Consider the following 24,577-nt stretch of genomic DNA (forward strand, 5'->3'; position numbering starts at 1 on the left):
CGAAGATTGGCTATTCGATTGTAGTACCTTTCGATCCGTTGTTCCCCGACTTCAACCGGGATCAGAGCTTCGGCGCCATATACTAAAGAGAATGGTGTGGCCCCCGTACTGGATTTTGATGTTGTTCGATATGCCCAAAGGATTTCAGGCAACATATCTTTCCATTTTCCCTTAGCGTAGTTCAATATTTTCTTTAGATTTTGAATGATGGTTCTGTTTGTCGATTTGGCCTGTCCGTTCCCACTAGGATGATATGGTGTCGACAGGATCCTCTTTATTTTGTGATCTTCGAGAAACTTTGTCGCTTTGCCGCCGACGAATTGCTTTCCATTGTCGCATACAATCTCGGAAGGCATCCCGAATTGGCATATACTGTGGTCCTAAATGAAGTATATGACTTCTTTCTCTCTAATTTACTCGAAAGCCTGTGCTTCAACCCACTTAGAGAAATAGTCAGTCATAAAATAAATAAATTTAGCTTTACCTGGGGCCGATGGCAGAGGGCCGACAATATCCATTCCCCACTTCATGAATGGCTATGGGGATAAAACTGAGTGGAGTTTCTCTCCAGGTTGGTGAATCATCGGCGCATACCTTCGACATTTGTCGCACTTTTGAACAAACCCTTTTGTATCTTTTTCCATATCGGCCCAAGAGTATCCTGCTCTAATGACTTTGTGAACCAATGATTCGACACCGGAATGATTTCCACAGGTGCCCTCATGGAATTATTGTAGGACGTATTCGGTATCTCCTGGTCCCAAACATATTTCCAACGGTCTATCAAACATCCTTCTATATAGTGTTACATCTTCGGCCAATGTGAATCGTGCGGCCTTCATATGTAGAGTCCTCGATTCTTTAGGATCCGATGGAAGTTTCTCGTTCTTTAGGTACTCGATATATTTGTTCCTCCAATCCCAGGTCAGACTTGTGGAGTTGATTTCGGCGTGACCTTCTTCGATTACTGACCTTAAAAGTTGTACGACAGTCCCCGAGCTAATCTCGTCGTCTTCGACTGATGACCCCAAATTTGCAAGGGCATCGGCCTCGCTGTTTTGTTATCGAGGCACATGCTGTAAGGTCCATTATTTAAAATGATGTAGAGTCACATGTAATTTGTCCATGTACCTCTGCATTCGATCTTCCTGAACCTCGAAAGTTTTGTTGATTTGGTTTACCACAAGCAGGGAGTCGCATTTAGCCTCGATGACTTCTGCTCCAAAACCTTTAGCTAGCTCGAGACTTGCAATCATGGCCTCATACTCGGCCTCATTGTTAGTTAAATTGGAAGTTTTGATAGCTTGTCTAATTGTATTACCTGTGGGCGGCTTCAAAACGATGCCTAGCCCAGACCCCTTCACGTTCGAAGCGCCGTCTATGAAGAGGGTCCACACCCCCGATGATGTACCCAACTTTAATAATAGTTCCTTTTCGACCTCGGGTACGAGGGCTGGCGTAAAGTCGGCCATGAAGTCCGCTATGATTTGAGACTTGATGGTCGTTCGGGGTCGGTAGTCAATATCGTACCCACTAATCTCGACGGCAAATTTGGCCAATCGGCCCGAAAGTTCAGGCTTATGCAAAATATTGTGAAGGGGATAAGTAGTCACCACACAGATCGGGTGGCACTAAAAATATGGTTTTAATTTCCTAGAGGCGCTTATTAGGGCAAGCATTAATTTATCTAAGTGTGGGTACCGGGTTTCGACCTCACCTAAAGTTCGACTGACATAGTAAATAGGAAATTGCATACCTTGTTCTTCTCAAACTAGGACCCCACTTACCGCGATTTTCGAGACTGCAAGTACAAGTAGAGTTGCTCGTCCGCTTTCGGAGTATGAAGCAATGCTGGGCTCGAGAGGTACCACTTTAATTCTTCCAATTCTTGTTGGCATTCTGGGTCCATGCAAAATTGTTCTTCTTTTTGAGCAGCGAGAAGAACCTGTGACTTCTATCAAAAGACCTCGAGATGAATCGGCCTAGGGCAGCTATGCGCCCTGTTAATCTTTGTACGGCCTTAACATTGTCCATGACTGTAATGTCTTCGATTGTCTTGATCTTATCGGGGTTGATTTCGATACCCCGATTTTATATCATAAAGCCGAGGAACTTGCCTGAGCCGACCTCGAATGCACATTTCTCCGGGCTGAGTTTCATGTTGTATTTCCTTAGTATATTGAAGGTCTCCTGCAAATGTGTCAAATGGTCCTTTACTCGCAGGGACTTAACTAGCATATCGTCAATATAAACCTTAATTGACTTACCTATTTGTTCTTCGAACATTCGATTTACTAAGCATTGATATGTAGCACCAGCATTTTTTAGTCCAATCGACATTACATTATAACAATAGGTGTCGTACTTAGTGATGAACAAAGTCTTTTCCTGATCCTCCGGGTTCATTTGTATTTGATTATACCCGGAGTAGGCATTGAGAAAACTATGGATATCGTGGATGGCCGTGGCATCGATCATGCGATCGATATTTGGCAGAGGAAAAGAGTCTTTAGGACATGCCTTGTTTAAATCTTTATAGTCTACGCACATTCTAAGTTTACTTCCCTTTTTAGGGACTACGACTACGTTTGCTAACCATTCGGGATATTTTACCTCCCATATGGATCCTATTTTGAGAAGTTTGGTTACCTCGTCCTTGATGAATATATATTTTACCTAAGACTGGGTCTTCTCTTTTGTTTTATCGGGCGAAACTTCGGGTCCAAGCTCAGTCGATGTGTAGCAATTTCAGGCGGGATCCCTGTCATATATAGGTGGGACCATGCGAAACAATCCATATTATTGATAAGAAATTTAATGAGTTTTTCCCTGAGCTCGAGGGTTAACCTCGTACCCAGGTATACCTTTCGATCAGGTAGATGTTTGATCAGTATGACTTGCTCCAGTTCCTCGATTGTCTATTTGGTTACGTCGGAATCCTCGGGGATTATGAAGGATCGAGGGATCTAGTAGTCCTCGTCCTTGTTTGTTCCCTGCTTCCCCGATTGAGTCGAAGCTGGTAGGTGTGGTTGCTATTTAGCTTCTTATTTTCCTTTGGACTCTGATCCCTTTGTTGATGAAAGCGCCGATACCGGTATCACTTCGTCGACCGCGAATATATATTTGGTAGCGTGCAGTTCCTCATACATCATTTTTACTCCATCCGGTGTTAGGAGCTTCAGCATTTGGTGAAGGGTTGAGGGGACCACCCTCATGTTGTGAATCCAGGGTCTTCCGAGCAGTGTGTTGTATCTCATATCGCCTTCGATCACATGGAACTTTGTTTCTAGAATAGTTCCGGCTATATTTATTGGTAGGACGATTTCACCTTTAGTTGTTTCACTTGCCATGTTGAAGCCATTGAGAATCCGAGCTACAGGTACGATCTAATCTTGTAGGCTGAGCTGTTTCACGACCCTCGATAGAATAATATTGGCCGAGCTTCCTAGATCAATTAAAACACGTTTAACCTGAATTTTATTCATAAGGATAGAGATTACCAAAGAATCATTATGGGGTTGTGAGATCCCTTCTGCTTCCTCATCATTGAATGATAAAGTGCCATCTGGCACATAATCTCGAGTTTGTTTTTCCCTGGTGATTGATAGTTTAGTGTGTTTGAACACGGGCCTTTGTGGAATATCGACCCCACCAACGATCATGTGAATCACGTGTTATGTTTATTCTTGCTCGTTTTTCCTGTTTGCATCCCTCTTTCTGAAATGGTTTTAGTTCGGTCGCTCAAGAATTCTCGAAGGTGACCCTTAGTTGTCTGCAGTCATCTGTTTTATGACTATGTGTACCATGGTATTTGCATATTTGATTGGGGTTCCTTTGGGATAGATCGGTTTGTAGGGTTCTGCGACAGAGGATCCCCCAGTAGCTCCAACTGGAGGGCAGGCACCTGAGGTGCCTATTACTGCACCAGCTCTCCAGGAGACTCTAGCCTAGTTTTTGAGCATGTTCAGCACCTTAGCTCAGGCTGGACTGATTCCACTTGCTCCTGCCACATCTCAGGCCGGGAGAGGGGCACAGACTCCCGCAGCCCGTACTCCTGAGCAGAGGGTCCAGGTTGACCAGGCCCCAGAGTTCATCCCTATGCAGCCGGTAGCTCAGGTTCAGCACGAGACTACGACAGCCGCTTCTGAGGCAGAACAACTCAGACTTGAGAGGTACAAGTACCGCTCACCTACCTTCAGTGGATTGGCTATAGATGATGCTCAAGGTTTTCTAGAGGAGTTTTATCGTACTCTCTGTACTATGGGCGTAGCAGAGACGAGTGTGGTTTCTTTTACCACCTTCTAGCTTATAGGAGCAACCTATCAGTGATGGTGTGCTTATGAGTTGAGTAGTCCAGATGAGGTAGCTTCACTTACATGGACTCAGTTATCGAATATCTTTTTGAGAGAGTATGTCCCTCAGAGCCTCAGGAACTCATGGCGCGCGGAGTTTGAACAGCTGCGCTAGGGTGCTATGACTGTGTCAGAGTATGCAGTCCACTTCAGTAAATTGGCCCGACATGCACCGGCCTTGATTGCCACAGTTTGAGAGAGGGTTCAACGGTTTATTGAGGGACTCCACCCCAGTATCCTGATTAGTATGGCCAAGGAGTTGGAGATGGATATTTCTTATCAGCGGGATTGTGAGTATTGCCAGGAGATTGGAGGGCATGCTTGATCGAATAGAGAGGAGAGGGAGCCAACAGGTCTCGAGAATCTGGCACTTACATCGGTACTCGTGCCCCAGCCCCAGGAGCCTTATTATGCACTGCCAGTATCTAGTGTGCCTCCGACTCGGGGTGCTTTTAGTGGCCAGTCCAGCAGACCTGGCCCGAGTCAGTCACAACAGCCACACCCTCCGAGTGGTTGTTTTCAGTGTGGCGACACTTGCCATATGGTGAAGGATTGCCCCAGACTTAGGAGGGGTGCACCTGCGCAGACTTCTCATCCACCACGTGCTCCATCGAGTCCTCAGGATATGATTATAGCACCAGCTACTACCCCACCTACTCAGCCAGCTCGAGGTGGAGGTTGGAGAGGTCGAGGTCGCCCTAGAGGGGGAGGCCAGGCCAGATATTATGCTCTTCCGGCTTTTATAGAGGCAGTTGCTTCCGACTCAGTCGTTACAGGTATTGTTCCAGTTTGTCATAGAGACGTGTCGATCTTATTTGATCCAGGCTCTACATATTCCTATGTGTCCTCTTATTTTGCCCCATATTTGGGAGTATCTCGGGATTCTTTGAGTTCCCCTGTTTATGTGTCTACTCTTGTGGGAGATTCTCTTGTTGTGGACAGCGTGTATCGGTCGTGCTTGATTGCTCTTAGTGGTTTTGAGACAAGAGCTAATTTATTATTACTCAACATGGTAGACCTTTATGTTATCTTGGGCATGGACTGGTTGCCGCCCCATTATGCTATTCTTGATTGTCACGCTAAGACCGTGACGCTGGCTATGCCAGGTTTACCGTGATTAGAGTGGAAAGGTACCTTAGAATATACTCCCAGCCAAGTTATTTCATTTCTTAAAGCACAACGAATGGTTGAGAAGGGGTATGACATGTATCTAGCTTATGTGAGAGATGTCAGTATTGATACCCCTACAGTTGAGTCAGTTCCAGAAGTGAGCGATTTTACAGATGTGTTTCCAACTGATCTTCTGGGCATGTTGCCCGACAAAGATATTAATTTTGGCATTGATTTGTTGTCAGGTACTCATCCCATCTCTATTCCTCCATATTATATGGCTCCTCCTGAATTGAAGAAGTTGAAGGAGCAGTTATAGGAGTTGCTTGATAAGAGCTTCATTCGGCCGTATGTGTTACCTTGGGGTGCTCCTGTTTTGTTTGTGAATAAAGAAAGATGGTTCTATACGTATGTGCATTGATTATCGCGAGTTGAACAAAGTTACAATGAAGAACATGTATCCTTTGCGTCGTATTGATGACCTATTTGATCAGTTACAGGGTGCCTGAGTGTTTTCCAAGATTGACTTACGTTCAGGCTATCATCAGTGAAGATTACGAAGCCAGATATCCCGAAATTTAGACTTATCCAACATTATCCACTTAATTACTTAATTAATTTGTTAATCCTCCATTAACCAATAATTACCCAATTATCCACTTAATTAGGAATTATCTCAAATTACTTAAAATACTACTCACTTTTAACACAATTTGAACACCTTTCTATTATGGTCATGTGGTACCTTGAATGACACTAGTCTATAAATACAGGGTATTATAGCTTGGACCGTATTTTATCTCAAAATGAAAAACTTCGACGAAAATCCATTTTCTTCGATTTGCTTACCCTCTCACCTTCACGAATTTACTCATCACTTGTTTGAAGTAGCATAATGCATATAATCTCATTCCCAAACTTACGTCGATTAACTTACGACGAAACTTTGACGTACGAAAATGCGGGATGTAACATCCTTCCCCCCTTAGAAACATTCGTCCTCGAATGTTTACTCTTAGAGACTTTGGGAAAATCTTTTTTCCAGAGTCTCCTCCGTGCACTAGACTAAACCTAACATGTAAGCAGCCAGAAAACATACTATATATGCCACACATGGCCAATGTCTATAATTAGCAATACTTGGCTTCACACAGCTGTCCATTATAAACTCTGAAAGTCAAAAATAAGAGCTTACCTGATGACCTACTGGCCTGAATAGAGCTGTACTGAGGTATCCCACCTCGAGCCATATCTTCAGTTTGAAATAGGTGGGGGTATTTATACTTCATATCTTTCTCCGCTTCCCTAGTCATCTCGTCCACATTTTTGCTTCTCCATAAAACCTTCACGGAGGCTACCTCCTTATTCTATAGCTTGCGAATTCATCGGTATAGGATGGCAACCAGAATTTCCTCGTATGACAAGTCCTCCGTAATATGTACACCATCCGTGGGCACCACTCGGGCAAGATCGCCAATGCACTTCCATAACATAGACACGTGAAAAACCGGATGGACAGACTCCAATTCCGAGGGCAATTCTAACTCATAAGCTACTTGGTCCACTCTCTGAATTATCTTATAAGGCCCAATATACCGTGGGCTAAGCTTGCCTTTCTTGACAAACCTCATCACGCCCTTCATATGTGACAACTTTAAGAATACCAGTCATTAACCCCCAACTCTAAGTCTCATCACTGCACGTCAGAATATGACTTCTAACGACTTTGGGCTGTCAATAGTCACTCCCGGATAAGCTTTACTTTCTCTACGGCTTACTGAACCTGGTCTGGCCCATGTAACCCAGATTCTCCAACATCAAACCACCCTATAGGAGATCTACACTTACGCCCATATAAAGCCTCGTACGAAGCCATCTGGATACCGGAGTGGTAACTGTTATTATATGCAAACTCGATAAGAGGTAAATGTTCATCCCAACTTCTTTTAAAATCTAACACACATGCTCGTAACATATCCTCGAGCGTCTGAATCGTGCGCTCAACTTGTCCATCAGTCTGTGGATGAAAGGATGTGCTGAGATTCACCTGAGTCCCTAGACCTCTCTGAAATGACCTCCAAAAATGTGCTGTAAACTGAGCCTCAAGGTCAGATATAATAGATACTGGTACTCCGTGTAGCCGCACTATCTCCTTAATATATCACCTTGCATAGTCTTCTGCTGTATATGTAGATTGACCGGTAGGAAATGAGCTGATTTCGTGAGCCTATCGACTATCACCCATATGGAATCAAACTTATGATGAGAACGAGGTAAACCCGTGATAAAGTCCATGTTTATCGCCTCCCATTTCCACGTCGGCATCTCTATAGTCTGCATTAGCCTACGGGCTTCTGGTTCTCTACCTTAACCTGCTGGCAACTAGGACACTGAACGACAAACTCAGCAATGTTCTTCTTCATATCGTTCCACCAGTACACATCCTTAATGTCATGATACATCTTCGTGGACCAAGGATGAATGGAGTACCACGAATAATGTGCCTCTGACATAATCCTGTCTCGTAGCCCTTCTACATCTGGAACACACAAACGACCTTGTATCTGAGAACCCCATCTCCCTTGAGCTCTAACAACGGCTTCTTCTGCTGTAGAACTCGCTCTCTCAACTCGACCAACTTTAGGTCCTCGTACTGCCTCTCCTTTACTTCAGCTATGAGAGATGATTTTGCAGTATTTTGGAGTACAACTCTACCATCACCAGAGTCTACTAACCGAACCCCCCAAACAAGCCAATTGATGAATCTCTCTAGTTAATTGTCTTTTCTCGGCCTCTACATGTGCTAAACTACCCATAGATCGACGACTTAAGGCATCTGCTACAACATTAGATTTCCCTGGATGGTAGAGAATGTTAACATCGTAATCTTTCAATAACTCAAGCCATCGCCTCTGGCGCAAATTCAACTCTTTCTGCTTGAAGATATATTGTAGGATTTTATAATCTATGAATACATCAACATGAACACTAAATAAATAATGCCGCCATATCTTACGTGCATGGACAACCGCAGCTAACTCGAGGTCGTGGGTCGGATAATTCCACTCGTGCTTCCTTAACTGCCTCGATGCATGCACAATTACTTTCCCATGTTGCATCAGGACACATCATAACCCGACACTTGAGGCATCACAATACGTGGCATAACCATCTGGATCCTTTGGAAGTGCTAGAACTGGCGCTGAGGTCAACCTGTTCTTAAGCTCTTGGAAACTCTGCTCGCAAGCCTCTATCCTCGCAGGTGCGCATTTCCCTTACCTGGCCAAGCTCCGCATCTGCGGACAAAATGGGCCGCTTCTACGAGCCCATCCGCTCCTGCGACCACTACTCTCGCACCTGCGGTCACACAGGTGCATCAAAACTTCCACACCTGCGGTGGCTGGGCTGCCATCACTCTTTTGCTTCTGCGGCTCGTAGCTCATACTTGTGAGCTCGCACCTACGGCTGGCCAAGCGCAGGTGAGATTATGACAACAACTAGGAGCTTCAGTTGTTGCTCCCAATTTCCAACTTGGTCTGAGCCTCGTCCGATTGCCACTCGGGGCCTCCGGGGCCCTACCCGAACATACCAACAAGTTTGGAATCATAAAATAGACTCGCTCGAACCCTCGGAATGCCCGAAACAACATTAAAACTAAGAATCGCACCCCAATTCAAGCTTAATGAACTTTAGAACTTCAAACTTTTACATTCGATGCCAAAACCTTTCAAATCACGTGCGATTGACCTCAAATTTCGTACACAAGTCACATTCGACATTATGGACCTACTTCAACTTTTGGAATTAGAATCCGATTCCGATATCACAAAGTCCACTCCCGGTCAAACTTCTTAGAAACCTTCAAATTTCTAACTTTCGCCAAATGGCCCCCGAAATGACCTACGAACCTCCAAATCCACTTCCGGACGCGCTCCCAATATCAGAATCATCATACAGAGTTAATCTCATGCTCAGAATCCAAACGGACATTGATAACATTGAAATGCACTTCAACTCAAACTTATAAAATTTCTCCAAAATGCCAACTTCCAAAATAGGCGCCGAAACGCTTTTGGGTCAACCAAAACCCGATCCGGACATACGCCCAAGTCCAATATCATCATAGGAACCTGTTGGAACCTTCCAATCCTGATTTCGAGGTCGTTTACTCAAAAATCAAACCTTAGTCAAATTCTTCCATCTTAAAATTTCTGAAATAAGAGTTTTCTTTCCAAATCATCTCCGAACTTCCCGAAATTCAATCCCGACCACGCACACAAGTCGTTATACCTTATGTGAGACTACTCATGGCCTCAGACTGCCAAACAACGCACCAGGGCTCGAAACGACCGGTCAGGTCGTTACAAAAAATGTCTTCTAATTTTAACGCAATTTCAAATGTCGAACAATATAAAACAAGTATTCTTCGTTCAATTAATTCTATTAACATGAAAATTAGCAACTTTCATATGACAATCATGCAAATAACTTAAAATAAAGAAACATAGATGTTACATCCGTACTTTAATATTAGGATAAGTCGTGGTAATCCATATGAGCTTGAAGGGATTAAGACCATTCATGAGATTATAGAGGATTTGTCACTATGTTATTATAAGACCCCGTAAGTTTAGCAACCTTGATACCATTATATACATTTGATATGGTATTTTGAGTCGAATTGTTTTGTAAAACAGTTTGAAATATTTGGTTTTATATAATTATTAATATTACTACTTTCAATTATACTCATAATATGAGAAAGTTTATGGGATTATATTTATTGTAAAAATAGAAATTATTTTCTCATGAGAAAAGAAGGATATCTTTTTACCATTTTATGAATTAACCGTACGAAAATTTGTACTCTTTATATGAGATTATGAAAATTAAAAGTTGAGAAAATATATGTATTTTTACATGGATATTTTAATGAAATAATAGTGCATATATTGATTTTATATGGTAACACATCACCATGATAGTAGGGTATATATAAAGTGTGTTAAAAGTGGGTAGTATTTTAAGTAATTTGAGATAATTGGTTAATTAATGCTTTTTGTGGAATATTAGTTAGTTAATTATAAAATTTTAGATAAGTCTTGAGCCCCCACCCAACGTGGCAGCCATATAATAGTCATTAGATGACTCTTAAATGAAAAATTGCAAGATGGCACTTTGATACCTAAGTCATCACTTTAGACAATTCTAATAGGAATTCTAACATATTTTACGTCAATATCAAAAATGCTCTTGGAGTTCTTTAACACATGAAAAGAGAAAAGTTTAGCAAAGTGTTGATTAAATTAAATTTCACCATTAGAACTCAGGTCATATGCAGCAGTTGTGATAGAAATGCTAGACCACACTTGACCATTGTCATTTCTATCCCTCTTTTCAACTTCTTCCTTTTTGGGTAGGAAATGGCTAGAGTAATATTTCAAAACTTCTAATTAGAACGTGTAGGTATTAGAACTTGCCTTTTCCAGTGAACAGTGAGAAAGTATGATAAATATAAAGGCATCTGCCTCAAAAGCCCTACTCCCAGATAACACTTACTAAAATGGCTTGTTCTTCCTCATAAAATGGTAGGCAACTTAGTAACGTGACATTTCTGCTTCAACAAGAATTCGAGCAAGAATATCATATGGATTTTTCTCTACTCCAGGTATGTTAAGGCTGTCCCTTCTTTCCATTTAGCATGATCTAAGTAACGATACGTAAACGTAATGCTATTCCATAAGTGGTTCTACTCTTAGTAGTTAAGTATGTCTATATTATTCATTCCTGTAAAGTGATATTCAAGCATGTCTAAGCATATTCCTAAATCTCTATTGAGGTATTTGATAAAGATGTTAATGTTTATAATATAGTGATACACGCATATTCATTTACCACCGTGCTACGGCCGGTCGGGCAGTTACCACTGGTCGGGAAGTTATGTATAATTATTTACCACTGGTTGGGCAGACATGCATATTCATTTACCACCGAGCTATGGCCGTTTGGGCAGTTACATATTTACTATCGAGCTACGGCCGGTTGGGCAGTCATGCATATTCATTTACCACTGTGCTTCAGCTGGTTGGGCAGACATGCATATTCATTTAGCACTGTGCTATGGCCGGTTGGGCAGTTACATATTTACCATCGAGCTACGGCCGGTCGGGCAGTCATGCATTTACCACCACGCTACGGCTGGTCGGGTAGTTACCACTGATCATTTGGGCAGTCATGCATCATACGATATGGATAAAAGTCTTAAAGAGAAGCATTGTATATATATGAGTATAATAAGTATGCATATATGGTGGCACTTCAGAGATTCGGGTTGATTCTTATATGTCTTTAATTAATGTTGACTTATTGTTATGTTTCAGTTCTTCCTTTCATACTCAGTACATTATTCGTTCTGACGTCCTTTTGTTGGGGACACTGCATTTATGTCTGCAGGTATAGATAATCAGTTTGACGAGCCCTCATAGTAAATGAGATTGGCATTCAACAAAGGATCGGCAAGACTCCACCTCATTCGGAGTGCAGCCAAGTCTATGAGTCATCGTGTCAGAGTTTTGCTAAAGACTTATGGGTAGGCCGGTACCCTATCCCATTTGATGTCAAATAATCTTAGAGGCTTGTAGACAGAGGCTCATTTTGTACGGTATGTCAGAGGCCTTGATGGCCCATATGTATTCATGTTTTATGAAAAATGGTTCAGTGATACAGTGTTGCCCACTTATAGTTATACATTATGAGTTGTGGCCATGTTGGCCCATGATTGTTATAGAATAAAAACAAATAAGTTACACAGTGGTTCGCTTGGGCCAGCACGGCACCGGGTGCCAGCCACGCCTCCCCAGCTTTGGGGCATGACAAAGTGGTATCATAGCAAGTCGTGTCCAAGGAAGTCTACAAAGTCGTGCCTAGTAGAGTCTCACATATGGTGTGTTGCGCGCCACATTAATAATTGAGAGGCTATAGGGCATTTAGGAAATGTTACCCTTCTTTTGTTTCCTGATCGTGCCATAGAGCTAAGTCATAAGAAGACAGTATGAAACTTCCACCATATTTCGTATACACCAGAGGTGCAGGTATCATAGTAGAGCTTTAAGGTGTAGGTGTAGTTTCTACTTATGTGGAAGGGAGGTTATGAAAGCGACAGAAGATACGATGCGAGATTAATAGCTAAGTAAGGTAAATGTGAATAAGATACAAGATACTCAAGTACAAAAGATTGTGAATAGTCCAGAGCTCAGATAGAGGTTTGGTTTTAGTTAAGTATACAGAGGAGACCCTAGCGAAAGTTCTGAAAATCTCTAAGAGTTAACATTCAAGGACGAATGTTCTAAAGGGGGGAAGGATGTTACATCCCGTACTTTAATATTAGGATAAGTCGTAGTAATCCATATGAGCTTGAAGGGATTACGACCATTCGTGAGATTATAGAGGATTTGTCACTATGTTATTATAAGACCTCGTAAGTTTAGCAACCTTGATACCGTTATATACATTTGATATGGTATTTTGAGTGGAGTATTTTTGTAAAACAGTTTGAAAAATATGATTTTATATAATTATTAATATTACTACTTTCAATTATACTCATAATATGAGAAAGTTTATGAGATTTTCCTTAATGTAAAGATAGAAATTATTTTCTCACGAAAAAAGAAGGATATCTTTTTACCATTTTAAGAATTAATCGTACGGAAATTTGTACTCTTTATATGAGATTATGAATTAGAAGTTGAGAAAATATATGTATTTTTACATGTATGTTTTCATGAAATAATAGTGTATGTATTGATTTTATATGGTACCACATGACCATGATAGTAGGGTATATATAAAGTGTGTTAAAAAGTGGGTAGTATTTTAAGTAATTTGAGATAATTGGTTAGTTAATGATTTTTGTGGAATATTAGTTAGTTAATTATAATATTTTAGATAAGTCTTGAGCCCCCCCACATGGATCCTAAGTTTTAGAAAATATTTTATAATAATTATAAAATATTAGTTAGTTAATTATAAATTTTAGATAAGTCTTGTGAAACTTTTGAAGAAAGTTGTTACCCATAACCTTAGGAACATAAATATATGATTTTCACTAAGTCCCATAACCATTTTCGTGGTAAAATCCCATTTTTATTAAACCCTAGGTTTTTCTTCTAAACCCACGATTTCTACCACTTTTCATGTTAAAGTCTACCCATAATCTACGTAGTAAACTTACATTACGTAGAAATTACTTACCTCACAAAGCTAGGTCGAAATCCCCTACTTAAAAACTCTCAAATCGCCCGAGAGTGGAAGAAAATGTCATAAAAATGGCCTAAATCCCGTATTAAATAAACCCTCACTACCCAGCGACTTTCGCACCTGTGTGTAATGACCCGACCGGTCGTTTTGAGTATTACAACCATGTTTCCTCATTTACTGCTCAAATTGGGCTTTACAATTGTTGTGTGACTTGCCGGGGAAATTGGTTCGGGTCCGGTTAGTTTTTGGAATGAATTGGAACACTTAGTTCCAAGGTTTAAAGCTTAAGTTAAAATAGTGACCGGATGTCGACTTATGTGTAAACGACCTCGGAATTTAATTCTGATGATTCCAATAGCTCCATATGGTGATTTTGGACTTAGGAGCCTGTCCGGAAAATTATTTGGAGGTCCCTAGTTGAATTAGGCTTGAAATGCCAAAAGTTGAATTTTTTGAAAGTTTGATCGGGGGGTTGACTTTTTGATATCGAGGTCGGAATCTGATTCTGGAAATTGGAATAGCTTTGTTATGTCATTTATGACTTGTGTGCAAATGAAGTCATTACGGATTGATTTGATGTATTTCGGCACAAGATATAGAATTTGAAAGTTCAAAGTTCATTAGGCTTGAATTGAGGTGTGATTTGTAGTTTTAGCGTTGTTTGATGCGATTCGAGGCTTCGATTAAGTTCGTATGATGTTTTAGGACTTGTTGGTATATTTGGTTGAGGTCCCGAGGGGCTTGGGTGAGTTTCGGGGTGGTTTCGGACCATTTCTAGGCCACTCTTAGTTGCTACTTTTGGCCACAGAGGTATGCATCGCGATCGTGGGAAAATGGTCGCGATCGCGAAGAGCAATTTTGTTGTTTGGGCACTGTGAATCGTGATCGCGGAAGCCTTTTCGCGATCGCGTAGAGGAAATTCCTGCTGCACTGACTCGACTTTGGAAGCTTATATCTCGCAATCTATAAGAAATTTGGAGATGATCCAAAATTGAAAGTTGTAGACCTTGATTTCTAGTTTTCATAAAAAAGGACCATTTATCATTTGGAGTTGTGTACAAAAAGTTATGGTTGATACACTATAGGCTATCTGGGAAGAGTTTGGAAATCTCGGTTGCACAAGGCTGACTTTGGAAGCTTATATCTAGAAATCTATAAGGAATTGGGATATGAGCAACACATGAAAGTTATATCCCTTGGTGTCTAGTTTTAAAAACATTAAACCATTTGCAATTTGAAGTTTTGTACAAAAGGTTATGACCATTATACTAGAGGCTGTCTGGAAGAGTTGGGGAGTTTGTTCCAGGATCGCGAAGAGCAATTTTGGGGCTGAAAAATTTTGTGCTTCGCGATCGCGAAGCAGTTTCCACGATCACGAAGAGTAAATGCCTGGACAGAAGATATATTTTGAGGTTTTGGCCATTTTAACACATTTAGATCCATGGAGCTCGGATTGAAGCGATTTTTGAGGCAATTTTCACCATATGGATTGGGGTAAGTGATTCTAACTCGGTTTTGGTTAAATTACACGAATCTATTATTGTTTTTATCAACAAATTAGTGTTTTGGGTTGAAAATAGTAGAAAAATTCATACACTTTAATTGAGGATTTGAAGGTCGAGTTGTAGTCGGATTTGAGTTATTTTGGTATGGTTGGACTCGTGGTTGAATGGGGGTTCGTGTTTTGTGAGTTTTATCGGATTTTGATATGTGGGCCCCATGGGTTGAATGGGAATTAATTGTGACTAGATTTGAGCCGTTTGGAAGTTGATACGCGTAGAATGTAATTTCTGGAGCATTGCTTAGCTTACTCAACATTGGATTTGGCTTGTTCGAGGTAAGTAACTCTTCTAATCTTGGCGTGTGGGCGTGCACTATAGAAATTATGACATAATTGTTTCTGTGGAATTTTATAGTTAATGATCTTGCCATTTTCCATGCGATTTTATGAGTTACAGAAATTGAGCTGAAAAGCATATTAAAAATCATGTTGAGTCTATGTGCCAGTATTATTGGGACCCACAGAGGTTATATTATTATGAATTATTTATTTTAAATTGAAAATTCATAATCAGTCATATTCATTTCATTGCATATCATAAATCAATCTCTATTGTTATTTATTGATACATCATATCATCATTTTGGGCTATTCTCATGACATTGTGAGCCCATGAGAGAGAGATTGATGATTGAGGGAAGCCGATGGCTTGATTGTGAAGATATTCTTTTTTGGATCGGGCTGCACACCGCAGCAGGCCATGTTGGCTTTATATATATATTATACTATTGCATGTGAGTTGGCCGTGCAGTACGTGAGTTGGCCATGCGGATCCATATATTACACACGTGAGTTGGCCGTGCAGATCCATATATTATTATAGCACGTGAGTTGTCCGTGCAGTACGTGAGTTGTCCGTGTGGATCCAGATATTGATATTATAGAACGTGAGTTGTCTATGAAGCACGTGAATTGTCCGTACTTATAGCGCTTGGGCTGTAGGAGCCCTCATGAGTCTGTACACACCCTCAGTGAGCGCAGTCGAATATAAACAGGGATCGAGCTGCCCGCCGCAGCAGGTATTATATAGCGCTGAGTGATTGAATGTGCTGAACATAGTGAGAGAGAATGCGAGACAATGAGATTGAGTATTCTGAGAGTGTGAGTACATGAGTACAATCTCTATGATGCATCGCATTGACATGCACATATGACATACATGCATAGAGATGTGTTTTCCTCATGCTGTACCGTATCATACTATTCATGATTTCTCACACATATTGACATATGGGCATAGTGATGCATTTGTTTTACACTAGTTATCTGGAAAGAAAATGAGATATTTTATTTATTATTGAAAGGATTTTGGAAAAATTATTGTTTTCAAACTTATTCATATTTTTGGTAATTTCGGTAAACAATTTGGGTTTTCATTGATGTGCTTGAAAGGCGGAACTATTTTCAGAAGTCATGATTTAGCTAAGCATTTATGCTTTGAGTTACTTCTGGTATTACTTGTTTAATATTGTTATGAACTATTGTTGGTTATGGAAGTTGGACTCTGACCTTAGTACAAGCTCGTCACTACTTTCAACCTATGGCTAGGTTTGTTACTTACTCAGTACATGGGGTCGGTTGTACTAACACTACACTTCTGCACATTGCGTGCAGATCTTGGTTGTTGTTGTTGATGTGCTCGATGGTTGCGGGATTTGAAGATGTACCAGCATTCCTGTTGTAGCTGCCTTTTGTTCATGGTAGCCTTAGATTTATAAAAGCTCGGTTTATGTATTATTCAGACAGACTATGTAATTATTTTATTTTCGCTTTGTATACTCTATTCTTAGAAGCTCATGATTTGTACTACCAGTTCTTGGGGGATGTAGAAGATTAAGATCTTTATTCACTTAAATTGCTTTAATAATTATTATTGGAATTGGATAATTGAAAGTTGGCTTACCTAGCGGGTTGGGTTAGGTGTCATCACGACTAGTTGGATTTTGGGTCGTGACAAGGTTGTATCAGAGCTCTAGGTTCATAGGTTCTACAAGTCATGAGCAAGTGTCTAGTAGAGTCTTGCGAATCGATATGATGATGTCCATACTTATCTTCGAGAGGCTATAGGGCATTTAGGATATATACTTCCCATCTTTCTTTCCTTATCGTGAAGAATTGGTTCGGATTGAAACATAACTCTTTGAACTCCTTCCACGTATTCGTATGCGCACATGAGCGCTCGATATCAGCTATGCATCACCGGTTTTGTGATTCTATAAATGAGGTTCGAGGTAAGTATTCTGTGTTTTGGTGATGGGCTAGTCTGGAGGACTTGAGGCCATGGTTAGACCGTAGCTTGAACTCGGTAGCTTCAGTTGTAACCTGTACAATTTGACTCATATGTCCGGTAATGACCCTACAGTGGAATTTGTGGCTCGATGAGAGGTGAAATGGCTTTGTGATGAGTATGATGTAACTGCGGGATGTGTTAAGATGATTTGAATGTCACAAGAAGTGTTTCCTTGAAATGTAAAAGAAGGCCATTGCGTGCTTGATTTTCATTTTGATGTGACGTACAATCTCGAGTGTGAATGTTTTAAAGGATCTTTCACGATTGTTAAATTTTGGGACAAATTAAATTCTCATGTCTGGTTAGTGAGTTTGGACTCAGATAGACTAAGTGATTGCATAGTAATTGTGACTGCGAAAGGATATATCAAGATACCAATTTGAGGTTAAGCAGGCGGGTTAGTTTCTATGGAGTAATCTACGTAGGTGTATTCCTTATGATGTGAGTGGAGAGTTTCTTTTTTGCCAGTGGGGCATATGTGTGGAGATTTGAATTTGAATCTGGCTGAGAAAGTTGACTTGAGTTTCAAGAGAATGATTGCGAGCTTAGCGTATGATTTGGGGTATTTTTATGGTTGGCGTTGCATGAGTTTGAAAAGAAGTTTCGTTGGACTGACTATGGCATTATGGCAGTAATAGAGTATTGGTATTATGAGTTATGGAATGTTTTAATCTATAGCTTTGAGCCAAGTGGGGGAGCCTGCTATTGATAATTCAATTTCATGATTATATGTAAAGGTTTAGTTTTGGGCTGAGGCATACTGGTGGGTTAGTTATGACTTGCAAAAGTTGAGATCGATGATGGCTCGAATAAGGAAATTCCTGGATACGGGTTATATTGCACTTATGAGTATATGAAAATCATGGGAGGAGTGAGTTATTATTTGTCAATGATGTAGTGTGCACGGAGTATGAATTTGATAGGTGGTATTAAAGTAGAGTTACTTCTTTGAGACTGTTGTGCTAATGGGGCACGGGTCTTTTGGCCCATTTGGGCAGTGTAATGTGGATTTGAACAAATGGGGTGATTCTCGAGAAAGTTCTAATGGATTCGAGATTTATATGTAACAATTGAGATTTTTTGGCGGATTTGTTTGAAGCTAAAATCTGAGATTTAAGTTGGATGGTGTCGAGACTTGTGGCATTTTTGTATATCATTATGGATTTTATATTTTGGTATCAGGAAGGTAAATGAAATGGCCTTAGACTTAAATAAGGTATTTTCAGAGGCGGTGTTTCAGTTGTGGTATTTATATGGGTAATTATGATGTGGTGAGGCTCTACGGATATTTTGGTGGTAATATTCTTGGGTTTGGTGACCTACGTGGTTTGGTTGAGTTAGAGTAATTTAGTTCTAATAGCTTTGTTATGTGCAGATGGATTTCAAAGTGTTCTTGTTGGTTTCTACCATGGTTGGAACCAGATATTTTCTACTGGTGTTAGAAACGTGTTGTGTATTATGATTTCCTCTTGGAAGGAAGCAAGATAAAGGTTTCTAACTAACTGGATATGTAATTTGTTGGTGACCAGAGTTGATAATGAGATTCTTGTGTTTTTCACATGATGGCAAGATAGATGTTATGTGTTGTGCGGAAGTTAGATTTACATGTACAAGGTGACAGTTCAGTCTTGAAGGAAGGTAACGAAGTTTGGGCAGAATGGTCATGAAATCTTAGACAACGTGGGCGGTTCCATATGACTAGATGAATACGATTACTACTAGGTGTATGAGAAGGGTGCGTATTTTAGAAGGCACATTGTATTTTGACTTACGGATGTTTAATTTGTATTGCGGTACTCACATGGTTGATAGACTGCTGATATTCAAATTTTTCCAAGTGGCACGAAAGAATTTTTAAAGTATTTCTCGGGGGATGATCGTGTATGAGAGAGGTGTTAGGCATTCGGGTGGTGGAGATGGAATCAAATTTGGTGATTCGCGTGTTTTATGGATTTGGAGATTTGGGAGTTCTCAGGAGCAAATTATTTCATGGTTGTGGACTGTGAAGTTGTGGCCGGATCTAGCCAGATGATAGAATGTGTTGTGATTCAGTCATTATGGATTTTCGGAGGGATTTTTATCTATTTGTGGGTAACCCGAGTTGATTTGGGGGTCCATTGGTAGGCCCAATTAAGATGTGTATTCTATACTGAGCCGAAATGGTTGGCTCCATACTACTATTGTTGAGGGATGTGTCATTCGGTTGATGTTGAACTTATTCGTGTTCTGAAATGATCTGTGAGTTACTCCTTTATGCTAAGAGGAGTTGTGATTCATTGGTTATATGCACAGATGGTGCGGTTCTATTTGAGCTTTATAGCGAAATTTGAGCGTGATAAGTAATTGGGTATTGCATGATCGATTGTGTAATGGTTATGTTCTTACAGGTTTTGTGTGGCATTTTTTGTCATTTGCCTCTCTGTGGTTATTGATTTTGAGCGGGGTGGCTCGAGGTATATATTATGGACCAGCGTTTGGATAGGGTCACGCATTGCAGCGGAGTTATGTTAAGGTATGAACCTTGTGTTAGAATTGGGTGATGGTTCTACTGTGTATGATGAATTTTCAGCGTTTTGTTGTGGCGGTACTTGTTAATCTGGCGGAGCAGTTCTCTCATTTGAGTCATTTTCCATGACTGGGTACATTTGAATTGTTGCGTATTAGTGCACGGATGGCACGGGATGTGGCTCTGAGTTATATTGGTGCGGCATGTCTATGGAACAGTTGTGTTTAGTAATATAAGGTCCTTGGACCTAGAATGGGTAGTATCGGGTTTGATTTCGGTATATTCGGGAGTATAATATTGAGAGTCGGCTCAGAAAGTGATTATGGTTCTGGTTGGGGCGAGAGAGCTCCATGACTTGTTGATCTGGTAAGTGGTCATTAAATTTCACATGTTTCTTTTATTATCAACAGTGTACGAAGGTTTTGGGATGAGGTTTGGTTCGATATGGGTTTAATACTAGTATTTGGTTGGTTTTAGAGCAGTCAATGTGGTCAGGAATGGTGCTATGAGCATGCGAGTTGTGTAATATGTTAGGTGATTATGTCCGTGGTTATGTTTATGGTTATGGCTTGATACAACTTGTTCAAACTCATACAGTGTGTAAATGTAAGATTCGTGTTTTGAAAGAAATTCTAAAGGTTAGAAATTAAATTCCAAGGTTTATGGGCTTAAGTTAATCAATGATTTTAGTTGTATTGTGTTGTCAAGCTCATATGGAATAGGGTGACGTGGGTTCACCCCCGAGTACGTGTGTGGTAAGATGGAACAGTGATTTAATGGCTTGGAAACAACTCTTGGCACGTTCGAGGATGAACGTATGTTTATATGGGGGAGAATGTAACGACCCGACCGGTCATTTTGAGTATTATAACCTTGTTTCCCCATTTACTGCTCAAATTGGGCTTTATAGTTGTTGTGTGACTTGCCGAGGCAATTGGTTCGGGTTCGGTGAGATTTTGGAATGAATTGGAACACTTAGTTCCAAGGTATAAAGCTTAAGTTAAAATAGTGATCGGATGTCGACATATGTGTAAACGACTTCGGAATTTAATTCTAATGATTCCAATAGGTCCGTATGGTGATTTTGGACTTAGGAGCATGTCCGAAAAATTATTTGGAGGTCCGTAGTGGAATTAGGCTTGAAATGCCCAAAGTTAAATTTTTGGAAAGTTTGACCGGGGGGTTGACTTTTTGATATCGAGGTCAGAATCCGATTCTGGAAATTAGAATAGCCTCGTTATGTCATTTATGACTTGTGTGCAAAATTTAAAGTCATTCCGGATTGATTTGATGTATTTCGGCACAAGATATAGAATTTGAAAGTTCAAAGTTCATTAGGCTTGAATTGAGGTGCGATTCGTAGTTTTAGCGTTGTTTGATGCGATTCGAGGCTTCGACTAAGTTCGTATGATGTTTTAGGACCTGTTGGTATATTTAGTTGACGTCCCGAGGGGCTCGGGTGAGTTTCGGGGTGGTTTCGGACCATTTCTAAGCCATTCTTAGTTGCTGGTTTTTGGCCACAGAGGTATGCATCGCGATCGCGGACAAATGGTCGCGATCGCGAAGAGAAATTTTGTTGTTTCGGCATTGTGAATCGCGATCGTGGAAGCCTTTTCGCGATCGCGTAGAGGAAAATCCTGCTGCACTGACCCGACTTTGGAAGCTTATATCTCGCAATCTATAAGAAATTTAAAGATGATCCAAAAATGAAAGTTGTAGATGTTGATATCTAGTTTTCAGAAATGTAAACCATTTGTCATTTGGAGTTGTGTACAAAAGGTTATGGTGGATACACTATAGGCTGTTTGGGAAGAGTTTGGAAATCTTGGTTGCAAAGGGCTGATTTTGCAAGCTTATATCTAGCAATCTATAAGGAACTGGGAGATGAGCAACAAATGGAAGTTATATCCCTTGGTGTCTAGTTTTCAGACAGTTAAACCATTTGCAATTTGGAGTTTTGTACAAAATGTTATGACCATTATACTAGAGTCTGTCTGGAAGAGTTGGGGAGTTTGTTCTTCGTGATCGCGAAGAGCAATTTTGGGGCTGAAAATTTTGGTGCTTCGAGATCGCGAAGCAGTTTCCGCGATCGCGAAGAGTAAATGCCTGGACAGAAGATATGTTTTGAGGTTTCGTCCATATTAACCTTTTTGGAGCTATGGAGCTCGGATTGAAGCCATTTTTGAGGCGATTTTCACCATATGGATTGGGGTAAGTGATTCTAACTCGGTTTTGGTTAAATTACACGAATCTATTATTGTTTTTATCAACAAATTAGTGTTTTGGGTTGAAAATAGTAGAAATATTCATAGACTTTAATTGAGGATTTGAAGGCCGAGTTGTGGTCGGATTTGAGTAATTTTAGTATGGTTGGACTCGTGGTTGAATGGGGGTTCGTATTTTGTGAGTTATATCAGATTTCGAGACGTGGACCCACGAGTGATTTTTGGGGCGTAATTTCGGATATTTTGGAAAATATTAGTATTTTGATATAGAATTAATTCCTATAATTTTTGTGAGCTGAATCAAATTAATTGTGACTAGATTCGAGCCGTTTGGAAGTTGATACGCGCAAAATGGAATTTCTGGAGCATTGCTTAGCTTGCTCAACATTGGATTTGGCTTGTTCAAGGTAAGTAACTCTTCTAATCTTGGAGTTTAGGGTATGAACCCTGAATATATGTATTTCATGAATTGTTGGGAGGTGACGCACATGCTAGGTGACGGGCGTGTGGGCGTGCACTGTAGAAATTGTGACATAATTGTTTCTGAGGAATTTTATAGTTAAATGATCTTGGCATTTTCAATGCGGTTTTATGAGTTAAAGAAATTGAGCTGAAAAGCATATTAAAAATCATGTTGAGGCTATGTGCCAGTATTATTAGGACCCACAGAGGTCATATTGTTGTGAATTATTTATTTTAAATTGAAAATGCATACTCAGTCATATTCATTTCATTGCATATCATATCTCAGTCTCTGTTGTTATTTATTGATACATCATATCATCATTTTGGGCAATTCTCATGACATTGTGAGCCCATGAGAGAGAGACTGAAGAGACTGATGACTGAGGGAGGCCGAGGACCTGATTGTGAAGATATGTTTTTTTTTTTTGGGATCGGACTGCATGCCACAGCAGGCCATGTTGGCTTTATATATATTATACTATTGCATGTGAGTTGGCCGTGCAGCATGTGAGTTGGCCGTGCGGATCCATATATTATACTATTGAACGTGAGTTGGCCGTGGAGCACGTGAGTTGGCCGTGCGGATCCAGATATTATTATAGCACGTGAGTTGTCCGTGCAGAACGTGAGTTGTCCGTGCGGATCCAGATATGATATTATAGCACGTGAGTTGTCCGTGCTTATAGCGCTTGGGCTGTAGGAGCCCCTCATGAGTCTGTACACACCCCCAGTGAGCGCAGTCGACTATAAACAGGGATGGAGCTGCATGTCGCAGCAGGTATTATATAGCGCTGAGTGATTGAGCGTGCTGAACATAGTGAGAGAGAATGCGAGACAGTAAGATTGAGTACTCTAAGAGTGTGAGTACACGAGTACAATCTCTGGGATGCATTGCATTGACATGCACACAGGACATACATACATAGAGATTGTTTTCCTCATGTTGTACCGTATCACATTATTCATGATTTCTCACACATGTTGACATATGGGCATAGTGATGCATTTGTTTTACACTGGTTATCTAGAAAGAAAATGAGACATTTTATTTATTATTGAAAGGATTTTGGAAAAATTACTGTTTTCAAACTTATTCATATTTTTGGTAATTTTGGTAAACAATTTGGGTTTGATTGATGTACTTGAAAGGCAGAACTATTACAATAGTTCTGCATTTATTCTAAGCATTTAGAATAATTTAGCTAAGCATGATTTTCGTATTACATGAATAATTTATTCATGGGTTTTCAGAAGTCATGATTTAGTTAAGCATTTATTCTTTGAGTTACTTCTCGTATTACATGTTTAATATTGTTATGAACTATTGTTGGTTATGGAAGTTGGACTCTGACCTTAGTACAAGCTCGTCACTACTTTCAACATAAGGCTAGGTTTGTTACTTACTCAGTACATGGGGTCGGTTGTACTGATACTACAATTCTGCACATTGCGTGCAGATCTTGGCTGTTGTTGTTGATGTGCTCGATGGTTGCTGGATTTGAAGATGTACCAGTATTCCTGTTGTAGCTACCTCTTGTTCATGGTAGCCTTAGATTTATAAAAGCTCTGTTTATGTATTATTCAAACAGACTATGTAAATATTTCATTTCTGCTTTGTATACTCTATTCTTAGAAGCTCATGATTTGTACTACCAGTTCTTGGAGGATGTATAAGATTAATATCTTTATTCACTTAAATTGCTTTAATAATTGTTATTGGAATTGGATAATTGAAAGTTGGCTTACCTAGCGGGTTGGGTTAGGTGCCATCATGACTAGTTGGATTTTGGGTCGTGACACTGCGTCAAA

The sequence above is a fragment of the Nicotiana tabacum genome, chromosome 23 (genome assembly GCF_000715075.1).
Source record: "Nicotiana tabacum cultivar K326 chromosome 23, ASM71507v2, whole genome shotgun sequence".
NCBI lineage: Eukaryota > Viridiplantae > Streptophyta > Magnoliopsida > Solanales > Solanaceae > Nicotiana > Nicotiana tabacum.